At 42.7% G+C, this 26,404-nt stretch overlaps 1 long non-coding RNA gene across 1 annotated transcript in view; it reads left to right on the plus strand.

Annotated features, from left to right (window-relative positions):
- LOC111935816 (uncharacterized) overlaps window positions 1-26,404 on the plus strand; it is an 86,251-nt gene that overhangs the window by 45,092 nt on the left and 14,755 nt on the right. The window contains exon 4 of the long non-coding RNA XR_002867868.2: window positions 17,759-17,924. This is a non-coding gene — a long non-coding RNA (uncharacterized LOC111935816). The remainder of the gene's footprint in view (window positions 1-17,758; window positions 17,925-26,404) is intronic.

The raw sequence follows: 26,404 nt of genomic DNA on the forward strand, positions 1-26,404 counted from the left end.
CCTTAAGGCTTGTGTCTGTCACTACATAGTCCCAGGTATAACTAATAAAAGGATTTTGAGTTAGGCTTGTTAGGTTAGGGTGGTGCAGCCCTATCCTTTGTGCTACTGAGTGGGCAGGTCAGGTGTTAGTACACTGATATGTCCAGGAGGTCATGGTTTAGTGATAAGAGAGATATTTCATTACAGTGCATGCCTACTCAGCTGGAAACAAGTTGCCTTTTCACCCCAAGTGTGTAGGATTGAGCCCCACAGATCAGCACTGTGTGTTGGAAGAACCCCCTGGGTTTCTGAGGCTGCCAGGGCAAGCCAAGAGGGATGTACATGTGCAATGTGTGTGAGGCTGCTCAAGGAGGTGTGTCTGATGGGATACAACAAGATACAGTAGGTGGCTTATGGAAGTAAATAAAGATGTGATCCTTACTCTCTGAAAACCTCTGGCTGCTTAGGGTGGATAATGGTGGAGCATCAGGTGACTAAGGACTTCTGAACCTTTTGGATTTCCATGGTCTTCTTTGAGAAGCAGTTTAGCTTCTGTTTGGAAACACAACCAGGAGCAAGTAAAGCTCTGGTCTTGTGAGGGCTTGGCTAAGTTACTTTTCTCAGAGTCAGTAAGATTGTTCATGTGCTTAAATGCTTAACAGCTTTTTAGCTTTAGACTTTTTGAGTGGTACTGAAAGTGCTGTCCACCTCCCCAAGTTAAACATGCTGGAAAAAATAGGGGTTTTTTCTGCTTTTTCAGTGGATGTCTTCATGAAAGTAACTTCGAGTCTACTGGTACAGCTTTTATGTGGATGTATTCCTTTTGAAAAGATTTTTTTTCCAAACCATTCATTGAGATAACCAGCAGAAGTGTACAAAGCAGTGTATAAAGCAGTGTAAGTCCCATGAATTCAGCTTTGTCTGGTTTTCCCCCAAGCTATTTAACCTACAGGTTTGGGGTTTTTTTTTTTATTTTAAGTTCTTCTCATGTTTCTGCAACAGACCTGAGGAGGAAAGAAATCTTTTATTGCCTCCCAAAAGAGAAGTGATTTTGCCTGGAGCCTTTTCTTGGGGGGAGTAAGTACATCAGCAGGGCTGGAAGCCTGACTCACTGTCTTGAAGCTAAGTGAAGCTCATCAGCAAAACAAAACACAAGAGAAGGGGATGGCAATGGAGCAAGTGGTGGCTAAAAAGTGCCACATCCAGTTTGCAGCACTATGAGTCTCTCAGCTTGCCAGGTAACAGCAGTGAAATGCCACAAGGAGCTGGAGGCTAAGGAAGAACCTCTGCCATCTATTTTCTGTTGTGCTGCTGCCACTTCTAAGTCTGGCCCAGTTTTGAACATCCTGAGCAATTGGGCTTCCCTGGAGAGGGCCATTTCTATAATAGAAGCATATGTTTCCTCAGAGCTAGAATTGTCTCCAGGGCCCAGTTCAGGTAGCTGCTCGTGTGCTGAGGAGAGCTGATTGTAGTAAGAATCTTTTCCTATCTTCCCATCTGGAACTCTCAGTAGAGCCTCACGGGAGGCTCTGATGCACGTGACATGTTCCTGTTGTAAGAGGAAATTTATTCACATTCACTAACAGTTCCCTCTCTCCTGCCCTGCAGATGGAGAGGCCACAGAAAGTAAATCTGCTCCTCGTACCTCAGTTGGCTTGATTAAATCTTCTTGAGGAACTTTTCTGCCTCCCTGCACCAAGAGCTTCTAAGGCAGAATGAACTGGGTTTCCACATTTGATTTGCTTTTGCTTCACTAAAGTAAAATTTGTGAAATACTTTGTAATATATCAGAATTAAGGGCCCAAAGTAAAGATGAAGATTGTTGTTGCATTCTGTGTGTAAATGGTGTTTGGAGGGGCTTCTGTCCTTCAAACAACTTCAAACCACTTTTGGCCTAAATGAAATGAATTTGGTTGTTCTGCTCTCTGAATTGTGCAGTAACGGAACCCCAGACAGAAATGTCAATAAAGCAAATTCAAAACTAACCACAATGCTTGCTTCTACTTATAGCTATTTATTTTTAAGCTTCTTGCTGTTTTCTAAAGGGATGACATTTATGTGGGCCACAGTGAGGAGAGCACTGCTCTGCTGAATTAACACACAGATGCCTCTGAAAGAGGAGGACAATTCCTGAAGCTCATCTCCTAAACAGCCACATGCTTAGGCAGAAAATGATGTTTATTCTTTTCCTAAGAGCAGTTTATTGTTTTCATGGCATGCTACATAACAATAACAGGTGGCTGTACTTCACTTGAAAATTTCAGAGGTACTTGAACTTGGTTAGCTTTCTTTATTTTTTTTAGAGGAAATGAGCCTTCCTAGAAACAGCCAGACAGTGATCCTGGGGGCAGGAGGATGGAGGGACAAGTTAGTCACACACACCCCCATCCAGGCAGGCTGTGGAACAAAAGCTCTGGAGACTTCAGGAGACAAGAGCCATTTACTGAGGGACTGGGGTAGAACCAAATGTTGTGTTGTTGCAACACATTGCTATGAGTAACATGCCTGGAAATAGCAAAGGTGAAACTGGCAGGACTGTGCAAGGAGTGTGTAAAGGGATTGGGAGAGGCTGTGTGAAGTCTCTCAAAGGAAGAGGTGTTGTTTGGCCAAAAATATGTGTGTTAACAGTTACAAGAGGCCAGGGACATTGGCAAGAGAACTGGTTTGGAGCCTGATCAAGGCTGTCTTACCTGTGTAGTGCTGCAGGAATTAAACTCAGAGCAGCTACGGAGAAGATGATATCTGTAGGAATGACAAGTCTTAGATTATACCTTATTTGATGCTTGTATATAATCTTGCTGCAATGAAACCCTTTTCATCAAAGCAATATTTTTATCTTTCTGTACTGTTAGGATGCAGGATAATTGAGTCAAATTCTACTCCTTTTGAGTTAAAGAACTGTCTTTTTCAATAGCATTCTGCAGGTCTCTCCAGACTTGGAAGGTGAGGGAGACCTTTCTATGTTCTCATAAAAGCCATTAAGGAAAAAAAAGGTGATTATGGAAGTTCTTTACTGGAGCCTCCTCAATACCTATGCATTGGCAGGCTCCAGTTTTATGAGAGAACAGTGAAGATTTATTCATTTTTAAGGTCAGAAGTGTTTCTTGTTGCCAGGGAAGGCTGTGGGTGGATCATGGCTTCTGCAGCTTGTGCTGCAGGTTCCCAGCCTGCACCCTCAGGCTCCCCAGCCCTGGAGACTCCTCTTCATCCCTTCTTCCTCTGGCCTGGTATCTCCTTGCAGACCCCATGAAGGTTACAACAGATCTCAAACACTGTCTGTAATGGAGCTTTGCCTATGTGAACCTACTGAAAACAAGCTTAAAGCTTTTAAACACCAATTATTTCCTTCTAGAATTAAATGTTTATTCCCTGAACTCCCTTTTAGGTTTCAGCTGACAAATCTCATTGTAATTAATTTGAGCTCTATTGTGAGTACATTTTCCAAGGGAACAGAAAGCAGATGTGATAAATGCCTGAACACGAGATTTAACCTAACATCTGTTGTTTTAAAGAATTACAAAACAAACTGTATTTTGTTTATGTTTAGTTGGTAGATGATACACCTAATTTTCCATTGTAGTCTTTTTCAGGTTACATTGAAGACATCTGATAGAAATGTGCACTAAATTAAACTCATTTGACCTGTCCAGTTTGCATGGTTATGACAAATTAGTGCTATTTTTGCAATAGTGATCATATAGGTGGTATTTCAGATAAAATTAATCTGTTACACACAAGAGAAGTCAAACTCTTTCTGGAAGACAAGAAAGTGAAAAGGATCCATCACGAGCGTGTATGATGCACTTGTATGATGCTTAACTATGGAATTACTGGGCTAATTAATATTTTTAGCATAAGCATATGCTTAAATCCTTTGCTGGATTTAGACACAAATAAATTAGGATTAAAAAGTAACTACTTGACAAATACTTCTGGAGATGGAGGCTAATTTATCCTCTCCCTAAGATGAAAAGAAAGCATATGAGATGCATGTCACAGACTCTGCATTTCCTCCACAGTGATTTTAAAAAGTTGGATAAGAAAGTACTTGAATGTTCAAGTTTGCTTGGGCTGGAAATTCCAATTGGTTTAACTAGAAAAGGTGTGGCATGCACAGACCTGGCAGTGGAATGCTGACAAATGGAGGTGACACTTCCTTACCCTGCTACTGAGCAGAAATCAACTCCAGCCTGTGAATGCCAAGAAGGGTGAAAGCAGTTTAGATTATTGCTTATTTTAAAATCATTGTACCAATCACTTTTACTAATTATTGAAAAAAGAATAAGATATTATTACAACATTACAGTGCATTGCTGTTTGTCATGCTACACCTCATTAGGGCTCATTTCAGGATCAAGTCACAAAGTTAAGTACTCTGCTCTGAAGTTTAGGGTTTCCTATGCAAACACCATGTTTGGCTGGTGTGGTAAAATCCTCCCTGCACGTCTCAGAATAATGATTTGGATTTGGAGCTTTTCTTTAAGAAAACACATAATCTTCCCTGTATTTCCTTGGTGCTTGTGCGTTACTGGAGCGCAGCGAGCAGCAGCCACATCGATGCTCCTGTGTGGCAAGGTCACAACTGGCTGGTGACAGGGCTCCTACAGACAGTGTCCTGTCAGGGGGTGCCTCTGGCACGGGCACAGCAGCACCGCTGCAACCCTGCAGCCCCTGTAACCGCTGCAACCCTGCAACCCTGCAACCCTGCAACCCTGCAGCCCCTGTAACTGCTGCAACCCTGAAACCCTGCAACCCTGCAGCCCTGAAACCCTGCAACCCTGCAACCCTGCAACCCTGCAGCCCCTGTAACTGCTGCAACCCTGAAACCCTGCAACCCTGCAGCCCTGAAACCCTGCAACCCTGCAACCCTGAAACCCTGAAACCCTGCAGCCCCTGTAACCGCTGCAACCCTGAAACCCTGCAACCCTGAAACCCTGCAACCCTGCAGCCCTGCAGCCCTGAAACCCTGCAGCCCCTGTAACCCCTGCAGCCCTGCAGCCCTGCAATGCTGCAGCTGTGTGAGTGCTGAGCGCGGGCAGCCTCTGCTGGGAACGAGGGAAGGCCCTGCAGCATCCCCTTCATTTGCTGTGTGAAGGAACAGGGGGCACAGAGGAGTGAGGCTCCATGGAAAAGAGGCTGATGGCAGACTGATTTCGTTGCCAATTAAATAGATTGCATGGCCCCTTGTTAACTTCTGCCCGTCCACCAAATGAGCAGCCAGCCTGAGCAGAATAAGATTACTTTCTCCTTTTACATAAACCTTTCACATGCTATCCCCCACTGTTAATTAAGTAGATTAAAGGTTCTGGCTTCCTTGAACTTCTCTTTTCTTGTCTGATACACTTTGAATTAGATGTAATCATTATAAAATGATCAGAAGAAAAGACTGATTTTTTTTCTCACTTTCTAGGTATTGTGGGTATTTTTAGGTACCACACTTAGCAGATACAGCAAAAATCCCTGCAGGTGGATGCTTAAAGTGGTTATAAAAGCCACTATTAATTTGGTTTAATTTCCTTGATATAAAAAAAAAAGAATCTTATTTTGAATTTTCAGCAAGAGTAATTTGTCTGTCAGTGGACACATTCTCCTCCTTCAGGGTTGAATCTTTGTTGTTGTTATTGTTCTAGGTAAAAAGAGTAACTGCTTAATCAAAAAGTAGTGCCATTAAAAATGTTAATGAGCTTTGTATCCAGTCTTATTCTAGTGTAGTTCCACTGACTGTGCCACAATTTCTCTTGATTTACTTTGGCATAAGCGAGGCATAAGCAGAATCCATCTCGGGTTAGCCACAGCTTTACTGTAATCCATGAGGTCAATGAGAGCACAAAAGGAAAGAAGCTCTACATAATCAGAAATCAAATAATACAATTCCCCCTACAGCTCACTTAGTGCTTGCTGCTGATGTCAAACATATGTCCAAGCCCACACTAGAGGCACCACCAGCAGCTGCCCAGGGGAAGAGCAACAAGACCAGTCGTGTGCCTGAGCCCTGAGACTAGAAATGGTTTTGATTAAATTCATGTCATTTTACAGGCAGGTGCAGCACTCTGATATCTTTATGTTTATTCTGCAGTTCACCCGCCTCCTTCTATGGCAGGAGGAAAAAATGTTGGAACACATCATTGAAGAAAGGAAGAAAAAAAAGAAAGGGAGGAAAACAAACTGAAAAAATTGAACTTGTCAGTATGAGCAGGGAGAGGGATGTAACTGCAAACAACCTGATGTGGCTCAACTCAACCGAGACCATGGAGCAATTCTCTGTGCAGCAGCAGAGCTGCAGCGAGCCTGGCTTCTAGGTGGGGACTGGTTTATTAACTTCAGTAAGATTGCTTCACTGAGTGGGATGAGCAGGACCTGGGTTTTAGAAAACTGCAGAGAATATTATTGTAGGGTTCTCAGATATTTTTCCCTGTTTAAATTGGCTCAGCAGGCCTTGCAAAAATCCCTGAGGGTTTGAACAAAAAATTATTTGCAGTTTCCTAGAGGCCAATAACTGTTTCTCCTCTAATCAGATATTGCCCTGAAGGGAGTTTTGGTCTCCCTGTGGATCAGGCATCAGTAATCTAAAGTTACTTAAATGGGCCCAATGCCTGCTTGCTGGCATGTTTTAAAGAGGGTTAGTAGTTTATTTTACATCCAAGTCCACAAAGGCTCAGGATGATATACAGTGTGTGGTAAGATTACATGGTAAAAGTTTCTGTCCTTGATGATATTAGTGCTTGGGCACACTTTTGACAAAGACATACAGCTGTGATTTTCCTACCTTGAACTTGAAAGAGAAGTCAGGATTTAATTTTATGTCAGCACCCGGAGGCTCTTTATTTCTTGCCTTTGCTCTTTATTGCTCCCACACTGCAAACACAGAAGTCTCCAATAATACAGCCTATGGAATCAGAAATGCAGGGTCATGCAGTGCTTGCTATTGGCCCCTGAAGTCCAACTTGGGCACTGCTATAAAAGCAGAGACTCCTCTGCCATTGACTCTCCTCTTCCACTGCTGTTGGCCTGGGAACGCGGGAGCACTTACTGACCACAGAGCTCTTCTTCCAGACACAAATGGAACAGTTTTTTCCAAAGGGGCCACTGATCTTCGCCTGTGGAAGCTGTCACTGGCCAACAGTTCCAGTCTGAGGCCTCAAGTTGATCGTCATACACCTGCTCCTCATGGTTGATATGCAAGGGCTTTGGCAGATCAATGGCAAAATTAAATTCCAGAGTCAGACTTGGCTTTAATATTTTTTTAATAGATTTGAGTTTATGTGAGAAGGGAAAGGCAAATCATTAAGAGGATTTCAACCCTTTCCTTTTTTTTTTCCTTTGTACCAGCAGTGTCCTGGGCCAGCTGATGCAAGTGAACCCCCTGTTAATTTTGTTAAGTTCCTGGCAAGCATTGATGGGTGCTGTGCTAGCAAGGAGTTGCCTGCAGCTGTGGGTTGAATGCTCTTCTTTTAGTCTTTGTATGAGCTCACATAATTTTGAATTTCTCTTGCATGATATTGGTGGTAGATCTTAAAATACATTTTGGATCAGACAGCTGAGTGTTTCCCCATTTTCAGGGATTTGTAGTGTTTTGTGATGGTTGTACAATGACCAATTCAATAAGCACTTGTTTTGCAGTTTGAGGTAGCTAATGGATTTCAAAGCCATTTGCTATTGTAATTTTTCGGCCTAATTGTTTTCTGTCTGTAACTGTATGCCTTCACTTCCAGGACTGACTCTTACATGTAGTGAGACTGATGCAGATTCTGTCCACAAAATGACACTGTTCAATAGCAATCAGGGATGCAAACAGATGAGACAGAGGCTGCAAGATTATTTTCATCTGCCACTTGAAATGCAATTTCTAACCTGCTTTTGGAAAAAATGACACCCCAGTCCGAGAAAGTGGGTAACCTATCATTTTATGAGGCAATAATTTAAAACTGTTGGGCAGCTGACTAATGAAAGAGACAAACAGGCTGTACATGAGTCAAATTTCTGAGTTGGTTTTACAAAGGTGGTTTTTGCACAGGCTCCAATTTATAACCAATGTGCTTTTTGAGATCCTTGATTTGGTGTGGCATGTGGGAAGGGACTTGTAGGTCAGCACCATGTCTAACGTTAATGGGGTATCTAGTTTCTGTAAATATTGATTTCTCTTTGAACAGGTTGACTTTAATTTGTTTTTAATTAGTAATGGCAGATGTTCAGCTGGGAGAACATCTAGGGATCATTATTCTAATAATGTCCTATTAGCTTTTAAACCTTCCTCTTAATGTAAATCTGTAATTAGAGTGTTGTCTCTATCTGCTGCATCCTACTACCAATTCTATCTGTAAGCCAATACAGTGGGATGCCAAAAAGCTGCAGGGATTGTAAATTGTGTCTTATGACTCTGTGTTTTGGGTAATTGCACACTGAGGACAAAGCAGAATAAAGCAGCAGAACCACAGCAGCTGCCCCCACCTCCTCCCAGTCCACAGGAAGGATTTTCCCTTGGCTGGAGGATGCTTTGAGAGCGAGGTGGAGCAGTGGCTGTGTGTGTGTCCCGCTGGCACAAGCAGAACCTGTGGGCAGAGCAGCCCTTGGGGAGGGTGGTGCTGTGTCCCACAGCCCTGCCTGCAGGAGTGCCTGAGCTGATGTGTGCTGCCAGCCTGAGGAGGCTTTCCCTCTGCTGGAAGCTTTTGGCTTGGTGTGTGTTTAGAGGAAAGTTCCTCCCGTAGGTCATTGCTTCCCCGGCTCACCCGTGTGCAGCTCCCAGCACAGCAGCACTGACTGGACCCTTCCTTGTGTGATTCCTTGAAGAGATCTTGTATCCACACAGCTCCTCTGCTTCCCACCAAGCCATTCCAGCATCAAACTGACTGTGAGTCACCAAAGCATCAGCGAATCAGAGCTGTCTGTAGGTGTAAAATTTAGCTGGTTTAGTGGTTTTATCCAGGTACCTTGTCTCTTACAAACAAAACCCAACACATTTCATTCACAGGTCTCTGGAGGCATATTCACTTTTACCCACATTGATCCTTCCTCGCAGATCCTTTGCATCTGTGGATCCCAAAGGAGAAGTTAATGTCCTTTTTTATACATATTGCAAACCAGCTGTGCAAAGACCTTGTTAACTGCTTACAGAAACGTTGGCCTTTTGATGGAGTTCATCATGGAGTTCAGGAGTAAATCCACAGTCCCCTGCTCCCACCCCAGTGTGTTACTCACAAAACCCTAACCCCATTCATATTTTCTAGTGCAATAGAAAATGCTAGTCCTTGCCATCAGACAGGAGGTATATGTGACCATGTCTATATATATTTCATGTTTCCCTTGAAAATATACTGTCATTAAACTTCTTCAGTGTTGAGGTTTTGTCTTGTACCCGCATTGAAACAAAACTACGCTCTGAAAAGCTCACTCCAACTTTCCAGCCTCCTGGAGGCAAACCTTGAGTGGTATAAATCTGCCATGCTGCCTCTGAAAGATTTATTTCTAGTCCTGCAGTGACGTGATAATTTTGACTTACCTGCAGAAGTTTCCTGTCTTCTTCTCTTCCCATCCCTCTCACTGTAACTTTCTCTTCTCTTCCTGTGGGCACAGTGCTTAGCCACCACTTCAGTTTAAGATAAAAAATAACAGTCTGAGGGAAAAGCCTCTCTTCTGGACCACTCTTGAAAGGTCACTCCAGACCCATGTGGCATGCTGAAGTTACCAGAACCTGCTGACCTGTTTCTCTTATTTATTCTACAGCCTTCACACTGACAGAACCTTCCTTTAGTAATCAGATAACCTGCACAGATGGAGTCAACAGGCAGCAGATGTAGGACAAGAACCCGATTTCGTATCTTCCTTTGCATTTCTTTTACAAGATGAAGATACCTGATACACGTGAAAGCCAGAAGACCTGTAGTGATAGCTAATAAACTGCTGTCCTGATATACATGCTGATAAGCCCATCTTATTTCCTTTAAATCCACACCCTGCTGCCTTGCAGGGTGCCAGGCAGTCTGGCTTGAAGACTATCCTGCACGTTACCTCGTGCTGGTTTAGGGAAGAAACTATTAGGGTTCTTTTTCTAATTACCATGTATTTCTCAGTGTTTAACTTCATTCTTTCATTCAGACTGTGCTTGAAGCATATCCTGCCTGATATGACTAAGCTGTTGACTCACTTCTTTTATGGCTGCAATAAAACTAGATCTAACGACCAATGTCTGGATATCAACCACCAACAGCATTTGCAAAAAAAATCCAGATTGTTCCTTCTCAGTATTGTGTGTCCTGGTATAACTTCCACATAATTTACAATATCAGGCGAGCGTGGCACTAGTGTAATCACAGTTTTGTTTTCTTCTTTTATAAAGATTATCTGCTTGGCTTTAGCATTATGCCAATCCCTCCAGTTCTGAGTTTTAAATAGTGCTTGCTTGGAATCTGTCCCTGTAACCATTAGTGCTGGTAATTGCACTCAAAGGCCTAAAGTAGACAATTAGCCTTGCACTGGGCCCCAGAGGTTTCATAATTCTATAAATTTGGAGCTCTCCTCAGTTTTGCCATCCATCTGGGGTAATTTGGTGGTCTCTCAGCCCCTGCTGTCATCTCAGGTGGGCTGTTGCCTGTGACTGTAGTGTCACATAGGCATGGGGAAGGACAAGCATCCGATTTTGCTTGCAGGTTGACCGCAGCAAATTTCTGCAGTGCAAGGAAAGCTGGGGTGAGCATCTGCAGGAGAACGTGACCCTAGCACTTCTGCTCATGTCTTCTCCAGGGTGAGAATGGGGCCTTTTCCTTGCCAGTGGCAAAATAATGGACTATTTGATGTAGAACAGGGCAGGGATGGGAAGGAGAATCAGGGACCTGGAACTGATTCCCTTGAGCCTCCACCATCTGCTGTTCTGAGGAAAGCCCACAGTAATTCTACACAATCAGTCCAGACTCAGGGAAATGATAGGTTTTAGCCCTAAGACATCTGCAATTGCAAGACTCCCAAATTGAGATTGTATCACAATATTTGATGCTGGACTCATTCAATTACATAAGATTCTCAGTTTCATTTAAAAAAAAAAAATGTTTCTGTACTGCAGAGTAGCAAAGATTAGCTTGCACATATGAGCTGAGGGACTAGGCAAGGCTTACAGGCCAAAGGACTAAAGACTCTCACTTTTGTTTTTTAACATCTCATGATTTTAGAATCTATCCCACAAGAGGCCCAATCTCATAATGGGAAGTTGCTTTCAGTGAATGCAAAGTTTCATTTTTTAAAAAAAGTAGCAAACCAAACAACAGTATTTTCAGCAGATCTGAAGCTTTCTGTGAATTCCAATGACATTCAGCAAATACTTTGGGAGAAAAACTGGAGACATTTGCTTTGGATAAGCTGAATAATTTTTCTCAAGTATTCTAGCTTTTGCTTTGAAACAGCGTTTACATTCCAAAACTGAGTTGTTATTTAAAAAGTAAATTAAACAAAGAAAATAAACAAAAAACCAATAGGGGATGATTTTAAAAAAAATTGGAAGGTACAGACATTTAGATTTGACAAATTATACACCCATTATATGTACAACTCTTATTCTGGAGATCAGGCTTTTTTGGGGATGAATGCTTCAGGGAAAGCTGCCCTGAAAAAATAAACTGAGGCTGGATTTTACATATACTGCACTGGTTTGTGTCCTTAGTACCAATGGAGAAAAACCCAGCACTCCTGAGAATGTTGCTTCTTTCCTAAAGACAGTAGAAGTTTTTTTGATGTGCAAGAATTGGACTTCCTTTGGATTTCCTTTCCTTTGGCTTTCTTGTCTCGCCACAAACTTGGATCACCTGACTGTCTCATCTTCCTAGGTGTCATCAGCAGGACCTAAAAATACAATCTAAGCCTCGGTTCAAAAGATGTTCTGAGGTTATGTTGGATCATTTTGTCAAACTCAAGGATGCTAATCCTGAAATCTGGCTCTTTTTCTGACTGCTGCTTCTTGCTGCCTCTCAGGGGCTTTCCCCTGGGCTCTGAGCCCTGCCAGCTTTACCTGCAGGGTAACACAGAGCATGGGGCTGCAGTGGGGAGCAGGGCTGTGCTCCCCTCCTGCAGCACAGCCAGAGCTCTCCGAGTGTGCCAAGGAGGAGAGCACTGCCAGCACCAGTGTGACAAGGAATTCTTCTCTTCTGTTGCCACAATTTCATGGAATGGAAGCTCTTTAAGGTAGGGAAGATCAATTTGCTTTCTGTACAGTGTCCAGAATGAGCTGAGGATTTCAGACCTTCCAGGTGTCAGCTGATGCCATCATTTGTATTAACCAGGTAACTGCTACCAGTGCCACCACTGGTCCACATTGCTTTAAGAGTCTACAGACTTTCTGGAAACATCTGACCTTACAGGAAATGATCCATACACTAAGGCTGTTTGGAGAAGGACACCAGTCCTTTATCTGTATTATTTCATGTGAAGTTCTGCCTCTGAGATTCCTTAAATAAACAAAAAAAGCTGGAGAGGAAATGGCCTCTTGACAGTTTTGGAGGAGTTTTGGGGAGTTTTGGGGAGGAAATAGCACCCTAGCTTTCCTCTCTGACAAAAGCAAGCAACAGTCCCAGGGAGATGTCTGAGGATCTGGTCCCACATTTGGAATTCTGCCTGAGAAACCCCACAGGGTGGATTTATGCAGCTCTCACAGGGTCCAGGATTCCTGGAAAAAAAGGGACTTTTCAGTGTAGCTGAGCAAAAAGTCTTTATGCCCAGCTCTAGGAGCAGAACTGACTTTTGATAAGTGGTTGAGTGGTTTTAAACAATGAAAAATTAAAATAATCATTCAATTAAATGTGAGCAGATGCCCTGAAGTGAACTGGTGTGGCCAGATTTACAGTCTTATTGATGATAATGCATGGAAGCATTTGATCATTCTTATTTCATGGCTCTCTTGTTTAATATTATCCTTTTTTATAGATGAGGATGTTTAAAAACCTGGGTTAAATTTTTGCAGCAGTGATACCTTTTCTGAAAAAAAAAAAAAGGAAATTTCCAGGAAGAGTTCAGCTAGAGTATGCTGAGCCAGAGACAGGTCTTACTCAATTTTATTTAGAATAAATTTTAAAAGCTATTTATATATCTATAGATGAGATTTAACAACTGGGATTTTCAGAATCTCTTAGGCAACAGTCCCTTTGAATATTTTTTGAGAAACAGGAGATTATTTCATGTGGAGACAGAAATCCCTATTATTAGGACAGCCCTGGCCCATTTGCTCCCCTGAGGGCAGGAGCTGCTTAGCACTTGCAGGGGCTATCATTGAATGAAAGCAGGATCTAAACCCCTTTTTAAAGAAAAAATGCCCCTTTTAAAAAAATATTTTGTCCTATTGTTTTGTAAAAACTAAAAGCTTCCCCTTTAGCAGATGTCATCCCTAACTATCTTGAATGTACTTCATTGTTACCCAAATATTTTTTTCATGGTTTGGGTTTCTTATTTTAGCTTACTTTTACACTCATGTAAATGTTCTGAGTTAAGGGAACATGGTGGGGAGAAGCCCCAGCTTGGGGATCCTTCGTGTTATTGCATTCAGAAAATGGAAAGTATTCCTGTACACTGGGTCCTAGCATAAAACACCTTGCTGCCTAATCCCCAGGTATGGGGAACTGCCCTGTGGAGCCAAAACAACTTACAAGTCCTCATTTTTGTTTAATTCCCGTGAGCTGTACTGCAGGCCTGTTTCCTTTTCCGCTCCAGCCCACAGCAGAGCCGTGGTGTTGAGCAGGTCCTGCCTGCCTGAGCCTTCCCTGGAGCTCTGCAGTCTGGAGCCACGGTGGGAGCTGAGCTCAGCACATCCCCAGAGCCCCCAGTGCCAGCCCAGAGCCCCCCGTGCCAGCCCAGAGCCCCCAGTGCCAGCCCAGAGCTCTCAGTGCCAGCCCAGAGCCCCCAGTGCCAGCCCAGAGCTCCCAGTGCCAGCCCAGAGCTCCCAGTGCCAGCCCAGAGCCCCCAGTGCCAGCCCAGAGCTCCCAGTGCCAGCCCAGAGCCCCCAGTGCCAGCCCAGAGCTCCCAGTGCCAGCCCAGAGCCCCCAGTGCCAGCCCAGAGCCCCCAATGCCAGCCCAGAGCTCTCAGTGCCAGCCCAGAGCCCCCAGTGCCCTGGCTCAGGGAAATGCTCACCTCAAGCTCAGCACACAAGCTGTCTCAGGGACACTGGAGCACCACAGGGCAGCAGACTGGCCTCTTCCCTGCCAGAGCTGGACACTAATGAGGTGACCTGTCTTAAAAGCACTTTGTCTCAAGGCTGGCTTTGTCCTTTTGCTTACCTGTGGTCCATTGTGTCATTTTCAGGAGCTTTTCCTTGTCATTTCTGTGTATATGTGCTGGTCCTGCTGAATTTCTGATAAATCAGGCAGTAGCTTCCCCCCACTGAAAATGAAGAAGGTGGTGCAAGTACTGAAAAGCAAGAAGAGTGCAAATAATTACTTCCTTGGAAAGGTGAAATGTGGTTTACCTCATTACAGTAAACTAATTAAAGCTGGGCTCAAATCCTGTCCTTTGGGCTACACATTAGTACCAGGTGATAATATGGCTAAATACACATAAGTCAATGGGTAATAAAAGTCCCTATTTGTATTAATCTAGCAGAACAAGCTTTGTGCCTTCCTTTGGGTTTCTAAGGCTGAGCATTAACAGCTTGTCTGGAAACAATGCTCTAATGCCTCTATCTGACCTTTCAGAGTAGCACATGGCAGCATGAACTTGGGAAGGAAATACAGCTCTGGATGAGCAGTTCATTTTCTGGAGGCAGAGCTTGTAAAATTACTGCCAGCTAAGGTCCTGCTCAGGCTTGACCTCTCTCTAAGCTACCTGACACCCCAAAATGCTTCTCTTTCAGTTCAGGTTGTCCTCAAGAGGTTCACATTTTCCTTCACCATCAAGGTGACTGTATAGGCTCTATTTGAGAGCTGGATGGATTTCCCAATCTCTTTTTTATTTTTCTGTCTTCTTTTCCCAAATCCAACACCAAAAATACTTTAGAGGTATTTCAACAGGTTCCCTGCAGAAGTTGCACTGGTATTTTTGGGCAGTGAATACTCAGTATAGCTCCTCCTTTCTTGTGTCTTGATTTCAGTGGATTTTGCATTAAACTGGCCTCTAATTATCTGTCTATCCTTACTGCAGCATTTGTAGCTTTGCATCTGAAAGGGATTTTCTAATTTCTCACTATTCACCAGCCTGAACTAGAAATAACTGACCTGTCAACGAGTGTAGGAAAACAAATGAGATGAAGAATGCCCACAAAGTCAGACATCAGGTTGCATTTTTGAGAATTGCAGGGAGCATGAAGCTCAGTTCTAGTCTGAGGGAAAAGAGCAGCATGAGCAGCTCTTACATGGGCAGAAGTGTCATTTGGAAGGTACTGCTGATGTTGGTGAATTCTTAACCATGGATAAGCAAAGGAATGTCGAGTGTCTGCATTTGGGGAACTATAGGGCAACAGCCTTAACATCACTTGGAACCTCGGAAACACTCCTCTAAGGCAAAATGAAAAAGTCAGCTTGAAGTGTGGAGTCTAAAATTAACTGTTTTGATTTGGTTTTGAACTCTTAAACAAATCCTTTGAGAACATTAATCAGAATCTTTACTTTGACAGAGCCTTATTCAGTATAAAACTGTTGAACAAATTCAAGTAGGAGTTTTTTTAATTTAAAGAATTCCTTTCAGAGATGCCTGAAGTGAAGGAATACCTATGATCTCTGCTAAATGGTACACTATGGTGTTCTTAATAGGATCAAAAGATTATGTGTTATTTTCTCAAAGGCTTTTAACATGAAGGACTATTGAAGAAAAGTCTGTGGACCTTGTTCAATGAAAAAGCAACATCTGTAAAGTGGAAAGTGTGCCTTCCTCACAGCAAAGGTTAATTGTCAAAAAGGGTGGTAGTTACGAATTACATCTTGGTAAATTGGAAACTTCTGAAAATACTGTGTGAGGAGTTGGGTGGTAAAAAAACCCCTCCAGATGGCAGACAGGAAAATTAAAGGTGAGGAGAAGGTGAGTGGCACACTGTGCACAAAGTCTGAACTAACACTTTTCTTTGATTAGAAATATGCCAGCTAAATATATTTTTTTTAAAAAAAAAAACTTGTCTGAGTCAGAATCTGAAAAAGGTTACAAGAATAAAGCTTTTCAGAATGTTTATGAACCACAGGGGAATGTAAATCCCACTTGAGTTTTACAAGCCCAGAGACACTGTGCTGGACTCTTATTTTTGTGAATCTCTTTGTACATATTTAAATAACGTTCCATCATTTTTTCCCCTTTTTTGGAATGGTAGTGCAGATTTCTTTGCTCAGCAGAACGGATTTTAAAGAATCTTTCAGTGAATAAGAAGCTGTAAAAGTCTGCTGGTTGCCACAAAGTTTTTGGGTACTGAAAATTAATCTGCATGGGAAGACATTCTCTGCCTTAAACATGTGGGAATTTTGCAGAAATATGGGGGAACAGAGTTTTTTTCGATCAAATTTGACCATGCTGAAGATCAGTGATTCTGTAAGTGATGGCAGCTGCTCTGAAAAAAGTTATCAATAAAAGACACAGTACCCAGAAGGGAACACTGTGGATGCTTGTGAGGAGTCAGAGGACAGCCTAAGCCCCAAACTGTTCCCATCTTTATGATGCATTGCATATAATTAAGAGGAATGATGAAGAGACTGAAGGCAGAGCCCTCTTGAGCAGAATGCAAGGTGAAATGGTCTCTGTGTACTTATTGAATCTAATAATTTACATCTCATTGAATCCAATCAAGTTAGCAGTTTATCACATTAAGATTGCATTAAGTTGGTTGTCTCCAGTGAGGCTGAATTATTGCTGGAGGGAATCCTACAGCTCCGTGCTCAGGGCTCTTCTATTCCCCAAATAAAAGGTCCAGCTTTGGCTGGGATGTGCAGCAAGAAATAAAAATATCCTTTGCAGGAGCCGCCTTGCCTGGTGTAGTTCCATGTTGTGTGTGCTGCTGGTGGGATACAGCTCCACACTCACATCTTGCTTACACCCAGTCACTGAAATGTCACTGAAATCAGCAGGGTTGTGCTGAGTTTTCCTTCTTGCAGCTGAGGGCTGATCAAGTCCTTTAAATGTGGCTTTGTGACAGAAGGCAGCTGCTAGCCAGGTGTGTTGGTGGATGGCAGCAGCAGTGGGTGTATAATCCTGCTTTATCCTCACCTACTGAGGCTATGCAGGAATGGCTTCTTACTGGAATATTTTGAAATTCAGAACTTTAAGTTAATGGGGTGTGATTAGAAAGAAGAAAGCAAAGTGCCCAGTTTGAAGTTGTTTCAGTGACAGCCCACAGGCTGCAGAAATAGAGAGCAAGAGTGAGGGACAGAGTTAATCTCAATGCTGAGAAACTGAAGTTAGAAAATGAGATATTTTATGTAGCCCAGTTTCAATATCCCAGATTGCACTAAAAATACCAAGTATTTTTGTAACTAACTCTTGCTTATGAGGCAAAACCAAATAACTGTGCTTTTTTTTTTAATCTCTAAGTACCCAGCTTGTTAATTGGAATGAACTTGAAGAGAGCAGAGCTCTGTAGAGACTACTTGAATGCTGTATAGATTCTTACAGAGAATTTTGCCACTTTGGTGGAACTCTGTTGGGCAGCTTTACAGTCCTGGGGGAAGATTCCTGTTATTCCTTTCAGAGGGTCGCAGGAACATTTCCCTGCCTGTGGGAGACAGCCCCCATGGGGCAGGTGGATGCACTGGTGGGTACAGCTGAGACTCAGGACAGCTCAAAAGTCTTCTGACCTGCTGGGTTTTCTGTTTTTGTCCCCTGTTTTTGCTCCTGCAGGGATGGGCATGGCTGGTGCCATGCAGGATGTGCTTCAGGGCTGCTGTTCCCACATCCTGCTCCAGCCGGGAAGGAGGGCATTGGAGGGGAGTGTGCTCCTGCTGACCCCAAACCTGAACGTTTCAGCCAGAAGGTAGAAAGCAAAGGAAGGAAACCGTGGGAGAAAGTGAGTTACTCTGTGTAGCTTACAGGTGTGAGGACAAATGTTTTCATTGGAAGTGAACTTTTAAATAGCATTTTCTTCCAGATTGCAGCTGCTTGTTGCACAATGTCACAAAGACCATTGGTTTGATGATCCATTCTGCTCTGCAGCTTTCCCACTCTGCAGCCTGCTCACTGCTGCTCACTCTGCTGAAGAGTGTGCAGAGAAGGGTTTTTAATATTTTTTTTTTTTTAATAGCTTGTGGGCAATTGATCTAAGATTACCAGTATCCTGCAAATTGGTTGTCATTATTTAAACATCAGATTGAGAATTTTTGCCCTAGAGCCTGGGCCAAATAAATATGGCTTTGCTGGAAATGGTTTTATAATAATAATTTGAACATGAGCTGAGGAGAGGGGAAGGCCTTCGTCTCACTGTCCATATTTCATTAGAGTTCACCCCAGCACAGTAACACGGGAATCATCAGAAAAGGCAGCTCAATTTCTATCAAAGACTCCACTTTATTTTTCTTGGGGCTTGCAGTAGCTGTAAACTGTAGGTTTGTTTTGGAAGAGGCTGGATGAAGCAGAATTCCACAGAGGCTAGATGAAAATCTAGGTATTCCTAAATTATAATAATTCTGGATTATATATATATATATATATAATTATGGGATTACTGGAAAGGCATTTAAATATATACTGCATTTTCAGAATGAAATGCAGGTTTTTAGTAAGTTCCTATTTAATTTCTGCATCTACTGAGAGTCAGTGGAGCTGCTTCTCAATAGTGATCCAATGTTCATGTCCACATTTAGCCCAGGGAGAGTAATTAGGCAGGTGCTGTACCTGACCTCACTTGCCAGAGCCCTCTGGACAACTGGGCTGCATTTCAGGTCCTGCAACACTTAAATTAGCTGTGTTTTTCCCTCAGCTGACACCTTACTTGTAATCAAGTGACACTTTCAGTCCTTGCAAAGACCTTTCAGTTTTCGGAAGGGTTCACACCTATTTTAATTCAGCCAGACCTTGGTGCAGAGCTGGGGCTGCAGGGACATGCACAGAGTGAAGCTTGGCTGGTTTAACAAAGGTGACTTTGAGCTACCACTGTGCTCCAGTAATTGTGAGATTGGTGAGCTCTGAAGGAAAACTGTGAGGGAAACTAGATTCTATCTGGCCATGATCTCTATTTGCCATCATTTACATGCTTCTGAGACAGGAGCACCATTAACACTTACAGCTGATTTTATGTGAAGTGTCATCGAGTCACTGTGTTAGTCCTGCTATTTTTAAGTCTGACTTTTACCATCACAAAAGAGATTAAATACACTAGTGAATGGAGTCACTATGTTTAAGATTTGGCCAATGAGCAGCTGAGCAGAAAAGACTTTAAGTCATTCCATAGGTAAAGATGTTCTTTGCTGATTTTGCTCTTTTGCTAGGTTTATACAACAGTGAACACAATCAATTTAGAGACTATATTCCAAATAATCAATGTGTTTTTCACAGTGAAATAACAAAAAATATTGAGAAGTGCTGTTTCAGTGATTTCTCCCGGTGAACAGTTTAAAACAGCTGTTGTGTTTTGACAACATGGAAAATCCAATTTCCAGCCTTGAGAAAACGCTTTATTTTTTAAAATTGGGCATGTTTATTAAACTCTTAGAAGTTAATGGAAACAACAAAAAGCCAATAAGGTTCACAGAAGAAATAACAAGGTTTCTCTCCTTATAAAACCACCTTTGCCTGGGATGGCATTTTGTGTTCCTCCCTGCAGGAAGGTGGCTGGTCCCTGGCACAGGGTGAGGTAGGCTGGGTCAGTGGCAGGACTCACAGGTGCCCATCAGGACAGAATAACCCTAGAAAACCTCTCAGAAGCTGTGAGCAGCTGCTCACCCTCAAAGCCAGGAATTGCAGATGAGCTCGTGAAAGCAGCACCTCCCAGGAGAGTCCGTGAGCCCACCCCGTACCCAGGCAGGTCCTGAGCCTGGGCTTTCCAGGGGTGTTCAGTAGTGAAGGAGCTGCTTTGACTCTGCTCCCAGACAAATATCTGGGGTTCCAAAGGGAGCAGAGCGAGGCTGGTGTGTCCCCTGGCCAGGTGGTGTGGAGGAACAGGAATTGGAATTATATTTTATGCAAGAAGGCTCAGTGATCCTGCCGAAACACTTGGCCTTGGGGAAGGATTATCAAGCACAACTCCCACTTATTTTTTAATATGCAGAAGAGAGAACAGTTTGCTCTTATCTACTCCATTCTACTTGGTTTCCAGGTTTTCTTTCTAGCAGTCAGTGCCTACCACAAGCTTGGCAAATGACCCAGAGAAGAAAACACGTGGAATGACTCTCTGGTAGGAATGGAAATGGCAGTGGGAAGGCTCAAACAACCAGACCAGAGCCAGGTTATGTTATGGAAACAAGGACTGCTGTAAAGCAGGCGAAGGGCTCTCTTACTTCTCTGCAGAGTAAACTAAATAACAAGGGAGAAGCCCATCTTCTCTTAGGCATATAAAGAAGACATCATAAACCATTTAGGTCACGAGAAGCAAGGGAAGAGATGCATTTAATGGACTCTAGGTTAGAGCTGTAGAAGATGAATAGATTCCTTGGAAATAGCTGGCATTTGGTTAAAGCATCCTTCAGCACAGAGCCCAGCTGTGACCCTGTTTCTCTGTAGGGCTATTCTCAGTGCCAGGTGCCTGACCCTGACGAGAGCAGTGGCTGCTGGGCTGCCAGTCAGAGATGTTGAGTGAGCCCCAGTTGTTAGAAGAATGTGTGTCTTTATTCCTTTTCAATTAACGTCACCATGTATAAATCTGCTGTGGGACTCCAGCGATAAAGAAAACTGACGTGCACCACTCCAGCGCAATAAATCTTTGGGCTCTGGCTGTGGGGATGCCAAATCCACTCGTCAGCTTGTTATTCTTCAGCCCATCAATTGTGTGGCAGTTGTTGCTGCCTCTGAACACCATTGTTTGTGCAGAGGCAAAGCTCTGCTCAGGCAGCTGAAAAAATCCTGGAACTGAGAAGCTCAGGTTTTGCTTTTCTACACATTCTCAGTTTCCTAAAAAGGGCCCTGTCCCCATAATAATTTTAAGAGCCTACAGCTCGCCTTCTTGTCCCATTTCAGTACTGACAATTGTAGATTTTGGTTTTTCACTCATGCTTGTGTATCTGTGTGCACAGTGCATGCATGTGTGGGGAATGGTTCTGCACCAGCATTCCTGGTTCTGGAGTCAATCCAGGCAGAACTGACTTGCTCTCTCTGCTCTCTGTGTATTTCTGTAGGAAATGTTGTAGGAAGGATTTGTTCATGGCTGGGGCTCCTGAGTGTGTCTGGGTCCAGGTAGGAACACTTTGAATTAACCCACGCACAGAGAAGGTATCTCTTGGTGGTGAAATCTCTCAGCCTTGGGTTCAAAGAGGTCCTCTGCTCTGAAGATTTCTGACATTAGAGAAGTTGAACATTACCTTTCTTCAAATAAATCACATTATTTTTCTCAAGACCTCAGTGTCTTATCCAACTGGTGCCAGCTATAATCCAGCACATCAGGCTGGCTGATTGACGTATTTGCAAAAGCCATGCAGTTCCTAGTGATGGACCATTTGGGGCTTGTTCTCATCATAAGCTTTTTTATCATTATTCTCAAGGTAGAAGCCTGCCACAAATAATGTATGTAGTGTCTGGCATGCACTAGCTAATGGCCACCTGGCAGGATGGTTATTTTGCTACCTACAGTACTTTTTACTTGCATATTCTAGTGGGATGGGAACTGTGTAATGCTAACTGGGGTAATGATGGGCTACCTGCACAAGCCTATATATATGTCCTAGAAAACAGCTCCCCTTGGCATTCATTTGTTCTTTAAGCAGCTTATATTACACAGGCAATAGTAAAACCACAATTTAATATTAGAAAATATAGGTGAAATGAAAAAAAACCCACCCAAAACCAAAATAATAACATTGTACATAAATCATATTAGCCTATTTTTTTTCAGAACCACCTTTATTTCTCGAAGAGAAAGTGAGGGACTGTGAGAGTTGAAATTTCTTTTCTGAACAGTGCTTAGAATTATTTATGTCACACCATGACTGCAGTGCCACTATGGGATCCTGTCTTTATGGTGGCTGTATTGTGGCATGAAAGATGATGTTCCAACACAGGAGAGCAGTGACAATGTATTACAGAACCTGGAGAGCTTGGGAAGTGACTTGGGTTTGGGGAAGCTTGTGAAAATCATGTGGAAGGGAAAAAATCAGGGAAAATTATTTTAAGAGTGGATTTTATTTTTTTTTTTTCATTTCTTCACTGGCTATCTAGATTTTTTGAAAATAAGTTAATTGTTCAGAATTTCAACCAACTCCAAGGCTGAGCAAGCAACTCCAAAATGTTCAGTATTTGTCTTTACAGTTTGTCCTTACAGTGTTGGATCTGCACCTTTTCCTCCTTTACCTCCTCATTATCTGTAACAGTGAACACCCCCTGTAGATTCTCTCTTAAAAGCTGACAAAATTCAAGCAGCTGCAGGAAAAGCATTTTGTTGAAATCACCCATTGTTGTTTCTACATGAGTATCATTGGGTTTCAGAAAATATTTCTGAAAAAGGGAAACTTTTCAGAACAAAAGGGAAAAAGTAAGTGATTTTTGAGCAAGGGTATATGGTTGTAACATAATCTGTTTATAAGCCTGCATTATTATTCACATACTTTAATTTTTTGTGTTGACACAACAACCAAACCACTGAATAGCAAGTTGTTGGTGCTGGTTATGCCTTCCTTCTCCCTCCTATCAGGGAGTAATGTTTCTTTTTCCATCTATATATCCAAAGTAAATGTGATTGAACAATTCATAAAATAGATTAGCATATGGGATTGGATCTGCTTAAGCTCATGATGCATAAGCAATGCAGGATCAGGCTCATAAACTTTGTGAAATTTTCTGCTGCTTTCTGCATGCATTTAGCCCACTTAACTTGGAATCCACATTAAAAGTTAAATGCTTCAGAAGCCACCATCACTGTGTAACGTGTCAGAAGACCAGGGCTGTTAATGTTCTTGCTGTACTAAGATAAAATTGAACCAACACAGAATTTTCCAATTTTTGTTTAATTACCCGAGTCACTTTTTAATAAATTAGGAAGTTGTTTCACTTCTTGTAAACAAGTCTATTTGTTTGACATTCCATTCAACTCAATTCTTGCTTGAATTTTGGGTGTCACTTTATATCACTGTCAAGATGATGAAATTCAAATTGGTGATTAAAAACAACACCCTGAAGGATTTCATTTGCTTCTAAGAACCCTGAAAATGCAAGTGGTTCAATTCAGACCTGCCAGCTAAGACAAAGTTTCTGGAAATGTGAGACACCACTAATGAGAATTATTCATCCCCACCCATGGAGGTGGGCTTAGCTCTTTGGAAATTCTCTGAATATGCTCTTTGTTTTAGATACTTGGTGGACAGGAGAGGGACACAAAGAGAACACACTATTTCAGACACGTTGTTTCCAGTCTTATTTTTGCTTCTTTTCAGTTGCTATTTATTCTCAGCTATTATAATAATTCTGTACTTAATAAGCACCTAGATAACCAAACACAGACAGAAACAGTGATAAATAAAATATTGATGTTATCTGGACGTGCTGTGCTCCTGCAGCAATAAAGTAAACTATTTATACTGCTCTGAATAGCAGTGTAAATTATAGATCAGATAATTGTACCATGTGATTGTGAGATAATAGGATGAAACTGAACCAAAACAAACCAGATGTGTAAGGGAGCAGCCTTGCGCTCTGCAGTGGCTTTACAAGGATTAGCTGTGAGCTAGAGGGAAAGGTTCAGGTATTGTTGATGCCAACAATACAAACAAAACTTGTTGCCTGGGCTGCATCTAATGATAGCCAGTGATGAGAGCCTGTGCTTTGAATGCTACACAGAATAACAGATTTGAAGAGGGATTTTGGTCCAGGAATTTTAATTCAACCTCCTCCAGATTTCTAGAAATTTTGAAAAAGAATGATTAGTTTTATGTTTGAGATGTAAAGATTTGACTAACAATTCTGCATCAATTTTCTTTTTAACATGGATATGGTATTCTAAAAGAATGAATTGTGTTTTGGCAATATTTTAATGAAAACTGTCTTGTATTTGGTTGAGCTATTGGCAGGTTTTAAATGAAGGCAAGCTTCAGAGCCTTGCCAAAGTAGCACATTACTGATTTTTCCTCCTTGTCCTTAAATGACCAACTCTCCAAAATGCCAGAGAGAAAAGACAAGAGATACAGCATGCCATGAAAATCTGGCAGAAAAAGAGGGAAGGCATTCTCCGCAGGTGAAGTGTTTTCACTAATTCCTTATCACTGAATGTTCTCTTACAGCAGCTCCGGTAAGGAGCGATGCCAGTGTGCTCCTGTGGTTCCTGAAAACTGAATCCCTCTCCTGTCTTTGCTGGGTCACAGCTGAGCTGTGTCAGAGGCAGCTCTCTGCTGCCCAGTCCCAAACCACCAGAGCTCAGTGATGGCATGGCTGTGACCTGTGGATAGGGAGGATCCAGCACCTCTCAGCTTCCCTGATCTCATTCTTGCACTCATTTGTACTTCACGTTTACAACCAGCATTTGGCAATGGGAACAGTGGCCTTGTCTGCAAGATGCCGAGGGACAGGGAAGCCTGGAAGAATGAAACTCTTTGAAGTGGTCACCCAGACACTCATTAAACACCCTGGTTGTGCTTTCATCCCTCCTCTGGATCTCTGTCTAACTGCTCAGCTGTTTGCATTTATTCCAGACTCGCTATTTCATTATGATGCCTCCTGGATTAGATAGAAAAGCAATAATAAGTTTTATTGTTTAATCATTGATGAGGTTAGGCTAAATTAGACATGAATTTGGTTATGTAATTTTAAATATAATATTTTTAGATGGACCTGGGAAAAGAACTTGTCCCAGACTCAGGCAGTGGAGGCTGGAGCCAGGTCTGCCAGGCTGCAGGAAACACCTCTCCTCCAGGGCTACCAGAAATGGGGAGGTCATGGGGAGGGATGAGAAGAGCTCTGCACTGCTCACAGATCCCCCAGCCCTCTGCCAGGAGATGGGAGAGAAGCAGGAAGCTCTCACTGGATCTTCTAGTACCGCCTTCATACTTTTCTCCATCCTCCCTGATAGAAATCTCTGGGGTTTTGTCCCCTCCTGGCTGTGTCCTTTCTGCAGCCTCATTGGGGGCTGGGGGCTGGACTATGATGACATGAAATGTCCCATGCCTGAGACAGCAGGAGAGGAAGTGAGGATTCAGAAACACTCATTTCCAAACCCTTCTGCAGCCCCCCTCAAAAATCTCACTCACCCCTCCCAGCCTTCCTCTCCAACAGCTCCCCAAAAGCCCTGGAGTCTCCCCTGGCTCTCATCACTGTCACTTGTTTGTCTTGCTTCTCCCCAGTGCCATATCCTGACTTCTATGCACACAGGCTTTGAAAACCATGGATCTCCCAGAGAGACACCTCACCCCACCCACTCCCTGCCCTTCTCTCCCTGGCACCAACACAAAGCTGAATTTTGCATTTGTTGCTGAGATGTTTTGTAGGTGGCTCCAGTCATGATGTGTAACAGGTGAGTGCTGTGGTGATGAGAGACTGTTGGGAAAGGAGTTCAAAACAATCTGTGTTTGTGTCTGTGCTCTGGAGTCACCACCACTGCAGCTGCCTGTCTTTGGACTGACACTCACCTGAGCAAACCAGCAATGCCTGGTGGGGGATGATACCCTGGTGTGGGAACCACTGAGTAACCTGGTGGCATGGTACATGAACCAAAAAATCTGCATACATCAGCATAACAATGGAGGCATAAGTTTACATTAATTTATTCATTTGATTTATGAGAGCCTCCTATATTCTGTTCCCCATTTTTATTGCCTCTTGTATATATTCATATGCTCCAGTTTGCTTTGCTATGAAAGAAAAATAATAAAAGATGATCCTGCAGGTATTACCATTGTTTCTAGCTCTCATATATCTTTGCAAAGGAAAACTGGTTATTAGGAAGCCTAGCTGCACAGCAACATTATCTGCAGCAATATAAGATGCTTTTCCAACCAGTGTAGTAAATACACAGAGCAGTCACACCCCAGTTGTTCCCTCCATTAATGAACCAACACAAAGCTAAAGATCTGCCCAGCCTCAAACCCAGTGTAGACAGCCTTGCTGGTTTATAGTGCTACTTTTGAAATAATTGAGGAATGTGCTGGGACATTTTTCTCTGGAGCCTTTTATTCAGCAGTTTCACAGTGATAATTAACTGCAGTGAGCTGATGCATCAGCTGGTGCAGCTCAGGACAGACATATCCTCTGAAGTCACTGAAATAATTCCTGCATTAGAGTTGCCCAGTTGTTTGTGGGAATTAATTCTTGATTTATTCTTTGGAGATCTAAGTGTCAGTTAAGGGTCTTCATGTACCATGAAAATACTCTTTAGCTGTAGTCTAGCACTGTTCTAATAACAGAGATTTTATAGGTATG

Source organism: Cyanistes caeruleus, chromosome 17 (assembly GCF_971803275.1).
Source record: "Cyanistes caeruleus chromosome 17, bCyaCae1.hap1.1, whole genome shotgun sequence".
In the NCBI taxonomy this organism is placed as follows: domain Eukaryota; kingdom Metazoa; phylum Chordata; class Aves; order Passeriformes; family Paridae; genus Cyanistes; species Cyanistes caeruleus.